Genomic DNA, 7640 nt, shown 5'->3' with positions numbered 1-7640 from the left:
TTACTCTGGAAACTTTTTTTTCAAACAGCACCTAGCAACAAATTTAGCTACTTTTAAAACATTTATTTTTAACTTTTAGCGACTTTTGAAAAGTGACTCATGTTAAAATGCACGCATTTTCCCTCTAAATGACACAAAAACGTTTTTCTGTCACACACTCAGTCACAACACACGTGCCTGACTGTAGAAGTGCATTGTGAGTGACGTCAGCAGCAGGCGCTCAGCTCGTGCAGAGGCAGCAGCAATTTAAACAAATTGCAAATCATTGTTGGATGACTGCAGCTGCAGTAGCACGGGTTTAACAAGCCAACCCCAATGAATACAGTTGGTCACGAATGCTTGATCTTGAACAGAACTTACAACATCAATAAAAATGGTACAGCCATAAGAACAGAAACGAGTGGGAGTCGGTACCTGAACAAATGTCAAATCATATTTTTCGCTGAGATGGCCAGTCAATTTGAGTAACGTTGTTGTGTATTCTACGCTAAGACGCAGTTTTACGCTATCACTCAATGACATCACAACGTCATTTAGCAACAAATCAACCTGCCTCTAGCATTTTACCCTGAACATTTGTTGGCAACACCGGTCTTAGAGTGAGCAGTCTTGACTCGTGACCTGAAGGAACGAGATGTCAACTCGTCCCAGCTAATGCTCTAGGGTTTGGATCCCATCAGTGAGAGTCTGTCTCAATCCATCTCCATCTCATCTTTTCGCTGAGATGGCCAGTCAATTTGAGTAACGTTGTTGTGTATTCTACGAAAAGACGCAGTTTTACGCTATCACTCAATGACATCACAACGTCATTTAGCAACAAATCAACCTGCCTCTAGCGTCTTACCCTAAAAATGTCCTATCTTCTCTTGAATCCGCTTCATCTTCTACTCAACCTCGTTCTTCAAGGCAGCGATCCTGACTGCCTCATCCTCTCTCAGGAACTGATGAAGCTTCTCAAACTCACCTATTATCTGCTGTTCAGTGGCTCTGGAGACAGGGAGAAAACTGTTACTGACTTAGTTGCCATAATAAAGCTATGTAATTATTAAGTAAGTTACATAGGGGCGGCAGGTAGTCTAGTGGTTAGAGCAGGTAGTCTAGTGGTTAGAGGGGCGGCAGGTAGCCTAGTGGTTAGAGGGGCGGCAGGTAGCCTAGTGGTTAGAGGGGCGGCAGGCAGTCTAGTGGTTAGAGCAGGTAGCCTAGTGGTTAGAGGGGCGGCAGGTAGCCTAGTGGTTAGAGGGGCGGCAGAGGGGTTAGAGCAGGTAGCCTAGTGGTTAGAGGGGGCGGCAGGTAGCCTAGTGGTTAAAGGGGAGGCGGGTAGCCTAGTGGTTAGAGGGGCGGCAGGTAGTCTAGTGGTTAGGGAGCAGGTAGTCTAGTGGTTAGAGGGGCGGCAGGTAGCCTAGTGGTTAGAGGGTAGTCTAGTGGTTGGCAGGTAGCCTAGTGGTTAGAGGGGCGGCAGGTAGCCTAGTGGTTAAGGTAGCCTAGGGGAGGCGGGTAGCCTAGTGGTTAGAGGGGCGGCAGGTAGCCTAGTGGTTAGAGGGGCGGCAGGTAGCCTAGTGTTTAGAGGGGCGTCAGATAGCCTAGAGGGGTTAGAGGAGCGGCAGGTAGCCTAGTGGTTAGAGGAGCGGCAGGGTAGCCTAGTGGTTAGAGGGGCGTCAGGTAGCCTAGTGGTTAGAGGGGCGGCAGGTAGCCTAGTGGTTAGAGGAGCGGCAGGTAGCCTAGTGGTTAGAGGGGCGGCAGGTAGCCTAGTGGTTAGAGGGGCGGCAGGTAGCCTAGTGGTTAGAGGGGCGGCAGGTAGCCTAGTGGTTAGAGGGGCGGCAGGTAGCCTAGTGGTTAGAGGAGCGGCAGGTAGCCTAGTGGTTGGTTAGAGAGGCGGCAGGTAGCCTAGTGGTTAGAGGGGCGGCAGGTAGCCTAGTGGTTAGAGGAGCGGCAGGTAGCCTAGTGGTTAGAGGAGCGGCAGGTAGCCTAGTGGTTAGAGGGGCGTCAGATAGCCTAGTGGTTAGAGGGGCGGTAGGTAGCCTAGTGGTTAGAGGGGCGTCAGATAGCCTAGTGGTCCTCCCCTCCCGCTCCGTGGCTCAATGACTCATTGCGAGCTCACAGAACAGGGCTCCGGGCAGCAGAGCGGAAATGGAGGAAAACTCGCCTCCCTGCGGACCTGACATCCTTTCACTCCCTCCTCTCTACATTTTCCTCTTCTCTCTCTGCTGCTAAAGCCACTTTCTACCACTCTAAATTCCAAGCATCTGCCTCTAACCCTAGGAAGCTCTTTGCAACCTTCTCCTCCCTCCTGAATCCTCCTCCCCCTCCCCCCCCTCCTCCCTCTCTGCAGATGACTTCGTCAACCATTTTGAAAAGAAGGTCGACGACATCCGATCCTCGTTTGCTAAGTCAAACGACACCGCTGGTTCTGCTCACACTGCCCTACCCTATGCTCTGACCTCTTTCTCCCCCTCTCTCCAGATGAAATCTCGCGTCTTGTGACGGCCGGCGCCCAACAACCTGCCCGCTTGACCCTATCCCCTCCTCTCTTCTCCAGACCATTTCCGGAGACCTTCTCCCTTACCTCACCTCGCTCATCAACTCATCCCTGACCGCTGGCTACGTCCCTTCCGTCTTCAAGAGAGCGAGAGTTGCACCCTTCTGAAAAAAACCTACACTCGATCCCTCCGATGTCAACAACTACAGACCAGTATCCCTTCTTTCTTTTCTCTCCAAAACTCTTGAACGTGCCGTCCTTGGCCAGCTCTCCCGCTATCTCTCTCAGAATGACCTTCTTGATCCAAATCAGTCAGGTTTCAAGACTAGTCATTCAACTGAGACTGCTCTTCTCTGTATCACGGAGGCGCTCCGCACTGCTAAAGCTAACTCTCTCTCCTCTGCTCTCATCCTTCTAGACCTATCGGCTGCCTTCGATACTGTGAACCATCAGATCCTCCTCTCCACCCTCTCCGAGTTGGGCATCTCCGGCGCGGCCCACGCTGGATTGCGTCCTACCTGACAGGTCGCTCCTACCAGGTGGCGTGGCGAGAATCCGTCTCCACACCACGTGCTCTCACCACTGGTGTCCCCCAGGGCTCTGTTCTAGGCCCTCTCCTATTCTCGCTATACACCAAGTCACTTGGCTCTGTCATAACCTCACATGGTCTCTCCTATCATTGCTATGCAGACGACACACAATTAATCTTCTCCTTTCCCCTTCTGATGATCAGGTGGCGAATCGCATCTCTGCATGTCTGGCAGACATATCAGTGTGGATGACGGATCACCACCTCAAGCTGAACCTCGGCAAGACGGAGCTGCTCTTCCTCCCGGGGAAGGACTGCCCGTTCCATGATCTCGCCATCACGGTTGACAACTCCATTGTGTCCTCCTCCCAGAGCGCTAAGAACCTTGGCGTGATCCTGGACAACACCCTGTCGTTCTCAACTAACATCAAGGCGGTGGCCCGTTCCTGTAGGTTCATGCTCTACAACATCCGCAGAGTACGACCCTGCCTCACACAGGAAGCGGCGCAGGTCCTAATCCAGGCACTCGTCATCTCCCGTCTGGATTACTGCAACTCGCTGTTGGCTGGGCTCCCTGCCTGTGCCATTAAACCCCTACAACTCATCCAGAACGCCGCAGCCCGTCTGGTGTTCAACCTTCCCAAGTTCTCTCACGTCACCCCGCTCCTCCACTCTCTCCACTGGCTTCCAGTTGAAGCTCGCATCCGCTACAAGACCATGGTGCTTGCCTACGGAGCTGTGAGGGGAACGGCACCTCAGTACCTCCAGGCTCTGATCAGGCCCTACACCCAAACAAGGGCACTGCGTTCATCCACCTCTGGCCTGCTCGCCTCCCTACCACTGAGGAAGTACAGTTCCCGCTCAGCCCAGTCAAAACTGTTCGCTGCTCTGGCCCCCAAATGGTGGAACAAACTCCCTCACGACGCCAGGACAGCGGAGTCAATCACCACCTTCCGGAGACACCTGAAACCCCACCTCTTTAAGGAATACCTAGGATAGGATAAAGTAATCCCTCTCACCCCCTTAAAAGATTTAGATGCACTACTGTTCCACTGGATGTCATAAGGTGAATGCACCAATTTGTAAGTCGCTCTGGATAAGAGCGTCTGCTAAATGACTTAAATGTAAATGTAAATGTAGTGGTTAGAGGGGCGGTAGGTAGCCTAGTGTTTAGAGGGGCGGCAAGTAGCCTAGTGGTTAGAGGAGCGGCAGGTAGTCTAGTGGTTAGAGGGGCGGTAGGTAGCCTAGTGGTTAGAGGAGCGGCAGGTAGCCTAGTGGTTAGAGGGGCGGTAGGTAGCCTAGTGGTTAGAGGGGAGGTAGGTAGCCTAGTGGTTAGAGGGGCGGTAGGTAGCCTAGTGGTTAGGTAGCCTAGTGGTTAGAGGGGCGGTAGGTAGCCTAGTGGTTAGAGGAGCGGCAGGTAGCCTAGTGGTTAGAGGAGCGGCAGGTAGCCTAGTGGTTAGAGGAGCGGCAGGTAGCCTAGTGGTTAGAGGGGCCTAGCCTAGTGGTTAGAGGAGCGGCAGGTAGCCTAGTGGTTAGAGGGGCGGCAGGTAGCCTAGTGGTTAGAGGGGCGGTAGGTAGCCTAGTGGTTAGAGGGGCGGCAGGTAGCCTAGTGGTTAGAGGGGCGGCAGGTAGCCTAGTGGTTAGAGGGCGGTGGTAGCCTAGTGGTTAGAGGGGCGGCAGGTAGCCTAGTGGTTAGAGGAGCCAGGTAGCCTAGTGGTTAGAGGGGCGGTAGGTAGCCTAGTGGTTAGAGGGGCGGCAGGTAGCCTAGTGGTTAGAGGAGCGGCAGGTAGTCTAGTGGTTAGAGGGGCGGCAGGTAGTCTAGTGGTTAGAGGGGCGGTAGGTAGCCTAGTGGTTAGAGGGGCGGTAGGTAGCCTAGTGGTTAGAGGGGCGGCAGGTAGCCTAGTGGTTAGAGGGGCGGCAGGTAGCCTAGTGGTTAGAGGGCGGCAGGTAGCCTAGTGGTTAGAGGGGCGGCAGGTAGCCTAGTGGTTAGAGGGGCGGTAGGTAGCCTAGTGGTTAGAGGGGCGGCAGGTAGCCTAGTGGTTAGAGGGGCGGTAGGTAGCCTAGTGGTTAGAGGGGCGGTAGGTAGCCTAGTGGTTAGAGGGGCGGCAGGTAGCCTAGTGGTTAGAGGGGCGGCAGGTAGCCTAGTGGTTAGAGGGGCGGCAGGTAGCCTAGTGGTTAGAGGGGCGGCAGGTAGCCTAGTGGTTAGAGGGGCGGTAGGTAGCCTAGTGGTTAGAGGGGCGGCAGGTAGCCTAGTGTTTAGAGGGGCGTCAGGTAGCCTAGTGGTTAGAGGGGCGGCAGGTAGCCTAGTGTTTAGAGCGTTGGGTCAGTAACCAAAAGGTTGCTAGATCGAATCCCCTAGCTGTCGTTCTGCACCTAAACAAGGAAGTTAACCTACTAGGCAGTCGTTGTAAATAAGAATTTGTTCTTAACTGACTTGCCTAGTTAAATAAGTGTTTTCTATGTAAAAAAACAAACACCACTACCATGAGGAATACTGACCAGGGCTTGGGGTCAGAAAGGGTACCTTAATACGCCCTGCAGTTTCTTATAAGTCTTGTTGTGCATTAAGACAGGTGCCCAGCTTCCTCCATACCCTATTCAGGGTAGTCACCAGTTCATCCATAGCCTATTCAGGGTAGTCACCAGTTCCTCCATAGCCTATTCAGGGTAGTCATCAGTTCCTCCATAGCCTATTCAGGGTAGTCACCAGTTCCTCCATACCCTATTCAGGGTAGTCACCAGTTCCTCCATAGCCTATTCAGGGTAGTCACCAGTTCCTCCATAGCCTATTCAGGGTAGTCACCAGTTCCTCCATAGCCTATTCAGGGTAGTCACCAGTTCCTCCATAGCCTATTCAGGGTAGTCATCAGTTCCTCCATACCCTATTCAGGGTAGTCATCAGTTCCTCCATAGCCTATTCAGGGTAGTCACCAGTTCCTCCATAGCCTATTCAGGGTAGTCACCAGTTCCTCCATAGCCTATTCAGGGTAGTCACCAGTTCCTCCATAGCCTATTCAGGGTAGTCACCAGTTCCTCCATAGCCTATTCAGGGTAGTCACCAGTTCCTCCATAGCCTATTCAGGATAGTCATCAGTTCCTCCATAGCCTATTCAGGGTAGTCACCAGTTCCTCCATACCCTATTCAGGGTAGTCACCAGTTCCTCCATACCCTATTCAGGGTAGTCACCAGTTCCTCCATAGCCTATTCAGGGTAGTCACCAGTTCCTCCATAGCCTATTCAGGGTAGTCACCAGTTCCTCCATACCCTATTCAGGGTAGTCACCAGTTCCTCCATAGCCTATTCAGGGTAGTCACCAGTTCCTCCATAGCCTATTCAGGGTAGTCACCAGTTCCTCCATAGCCTATTCAGGGTAGTCACCAGTTCCTCCATACCCTATTCAGGGTAGTCACCAGTTCCTCCATACCCTATTCAGGGTAGTCACCAGTTCCTCCATAGCCTATTCAGGGTAGTCACCAGTTCCTCCATACCCTATTCAGGGTAGTCACCAGTTCCTCCATAGCCTATTCAGGGTAGTCACCAGTTCCTCCATAGCCTATTCAGGGTAGTCACCAGTTCCTCCATACCCTATTCAGGGTAGTCACCAGTTCCTCCATACCCTATTCAGGGTAGTCATCAGTTCCTCCATAGCCTATTCAGGATAGTCACCAGTTCCTCCATAGCCTATTCAGGGTAGTCACCAGTTCCTCCATACCCTATTCAGGGTAGTCACCAGTTCCTCCATAGCCTATTCAGGGTAGTCATCAGTTCCTCCATAGCCTATTCAGGATAGTCACCAGTTCCTCCATAGCCTATTCAGGGTAGTCATCAGTTCCTCCATAGCCTATTCAGGTAGTCACCAGTTCCTCCATACCCTATTCAGGGTAGTCACCAGTTCATCCATAGCCTATTCAGGGTAGTCACCAGTTCATCCATACCCTATTCAGGGTAGTCACCAGTTCATCCATAGCCTATTCAGGGTAGTCACCAGTTCCTCCATACCCTATTCAGGGTAGTCACCAGTTCCTCCATAGCCTATTCAGGGTAGTCATCAGTTCCTCCATACCCTATTCAGGGTAGTCACCAGTTCCTCCATACCCTATTCAGGGTAGTCACCAGTTCATCCTGAAAATATTAATATTTATGCCAGTGGAGAGAGACTGTTTAACGTTAACTAGCCTCACTGAAACTGACAGTATAATGACAAGTAGACATGTCTATGTTCTGGTACAGACAGTGAATTTATTTATGCTATTGTACCTTGTACTAGGAATGTCAAACATCCAGACTGCTACACAGACCCTATGGACACTCAGGTCTAAAGCGCTTGGTTAAATTGTGTTTGGGAGCATTTTTAAACTCTCACCTTTAGTGATGCACGGGTTGACTCGTAGCCCGCAGTCCCCATGGTTAGGACAGTCGTCAGTTCCTCCTGAAAATATGTTGATGAAGGGCGGGTTGAATAAAGAGAAAACGAAACAAAAATCCATAAATATATAATTATTGTGTCATTTATATCTATAGGCTAAATAAAAAAGTAGTTTATTTATTTATTTTAGGCTCTCTGGTATTATTGCGTAGCAGCTTTTAAAGCCGAGTTGGGTATGTGCGCCAAACAGCCTACATGCCTATCGCCA

This window comes from Oncorhynchus nerka, unplaced genomic scaffold (assembly GCF_034236695.1).
Source record: "Oncorhynchus nerka isolate Pitt River unplaced genomic scaffold, Oner_Uvic_2.0 unplaced_scaffold_1531, whole genome shotgun sequence".
NCBI classification, from domain to species: domain Eukaryota; kingdom Metazoa; phylum Chordata; class Actinopteri; order Salmoniformes; family Salmonidae; genus Oncorhynchus; species Oncorhynchus nerka.
This window is presented reverse-complemented; position numbering follows the sequence as displayed.